This window comes from Anarrhichthys ocellatus, unplaced genomic scaffold (genome assembly GCF_004355925.1).
Source record: "Anarrhichthys ocellatus isolate YVR2014 unplaced genomic scaffold, GSC_Weel_1.0 scaffold162, whole genome shotgun sequence".
In the NCBI taxonomy this organism is placed as follows: Eukaryota; Metazoa; Chordata; class Actinopteri; order Perciformes; family Anarhichadidae; genus Anarrhichthys; species Anarrhichthys ocellatus.
In genome coordinates this window covers 224,214-224,923 of record NW_022280192.1, presented here as the reverse complement: position 1 = coordinate 224,923, position 710 = coordinate 224,214, and the positions used below count along the sequence as shown (strand labels likewise).

At 43.5% G+C, this 710-nt stretch overlaps 1 protein-coding gene across 4 annotated transcripts in view; it reads left to right on the top strand.

The window, feature by feature from the left end:
- LOC116400330 (cyclin-dependent kinase 16-like) overlaps positions 1–710 on the top strand; it is a 37,863-nt gene that overhangs the window by 20,599 nt on the left and 16,554 nt on the right. The gene's annotated exons all lie outside the window — the stretch shown is intronic.

The window sequence follows — 710 nt, the reverse complement described above, 5'->3', positions numbered from 1 at the left end:
CGGCTGGGACTCTGAAGAGAAGAGTTCTCCTCTCAATGGTATCTCTGTTCCTGCTGCCTCTGGCCTCAGAGCAAGAAGAAGAAGTAGAACACTTCAGTTCAAAGCAGAGTTGTAAAAGTGTTAATGCCTCGGACGTAGTCAGTGACTGTTAATTCTACCAGCGAACCCACTGAACTCAAAGACTGGCCTGCCGAGTGAGAGCTTATGTTAAAAATGAAATCCCTAGATTTCCATTACTCTCTGAAGGACTCTTGAAGCAAATCTTTTCAAATCTTTTCCACTGGCTCTTCAATCATTTTCCTGAGGCACCGCCATCACGTGCCGGAGATCTGCAGCTAGGTGGAGTCCGTGCAGGAGGCAGGAACAGTCGTAGAAGAAGCGTTCCACTCTCACTGCTGCAGACGGGCTAGCAGGGAGTCGGCTGTCCTCATCGAGGCCATTGGGCTCCACACAGGGAGGCGTGACGTGTACTGTCTGCTGTGGAAGTGGAGCAGAAAGAACCTGCAGGAGAACAATGTTCTTGTGTGATCCGGAACGTTGGTTTGGGACATTACTTTGTCGTTTTATAATCCTTCGACACCTCTTTTCAATATAAAACTTTCACACAGATATGATAATCTATCTATCTATCTATATATATATATATATATATATATATCTATCTATCTATCTATCTATCTATCTATATATCTATATATCTATATATCTAT